The sequence below is a fragment of the Sinocyclocheilus grahami genome, unplaced genomic scaffold, assembly GCF_001515645.1.
Source record: "Sinocyclocheilus grahami isolate Dianchi unplaced genomic scaffold, SAMN03320097.WGS_v1.1 scaffold898.1, whole genome shotgun sequence".
Lineage (NCBI taxonomy): Eukaryota > Metazoa > Chordata > Actinopteri > Cypriniformes > Cyprinidae > Sinocyclocheilus > Sinocyclocheilus grahami.
Window position 1 is genome coordinate 66261 of NW_015506077.1, and position 823 is coordinate 67083.

Below are 823 nucleotides of genomic sequence, written 5' to 3' on the forward strand. Positions count from 1 at the left end.
GAATTCTTCGAGCGCCGTTTCAGCATGCTCTGGCTTGCATGCTCCTCTAAAACCATGAGGAGAGACGCCATCTAGTCTGGTCAAACATTACTCTTTTCTTTCTTTTACTTTAGTTTCTTTATTTTCCGTTGAGAGTTTTGTGTTCTGAGTTAAAGGGTTAGTTCACCCAAAAATGAAAATTAGGCTGCATTTTACTCACCCCCGAGGCATCCTAGGTGTATATGACTTTCTTCTTTCAGACGAATCCAGACAGAGTTATATAAAAAATTGTCTTTGATCTTTCAAGCTGTTTAATGGCACTCAGCGGGTGTTGCGTTGCTTCAGTCCAAAAGAACTTAATTAAAAATCGCCCATCCATTAAAAAAAAGTGTCTCACACGGCTCCGGGGGGGTGAACAAAGGCCTTCTGTAGCGAATCGATGCGTTTTTGTAAGAAAAATATCCATATTCAAAACGTAATAATCACTTTAATGTAGCTTGCGCTCACTGTTGTACACAGAAGCAGATCCGGGGGAATGACGTATGAGGGCAGCTTTGCACATGCGCCGCTCAGAAGTGACGAACGCGGAAGCGCAGGGGAGACATCAAAACAAAACAACGGTCAAGAATTAGAAGTACAAAATGAGGATTTGTAAAGAAGAATGTCTGAGGATTTCGATATAAGCCAAGAGGAGACTGGTTTTCCTTTGCTAAAGTAAGTAAACTTTGCTTCCTTTGCTCCTGTTAACAAACGTTGGTTTTCACGAGACTCACCGGCGTATGCGCAACGCTGACCTCATACGTCATCCGCCCGGAGCTGCTTCTGTGTACAACTGCTGGCGCAA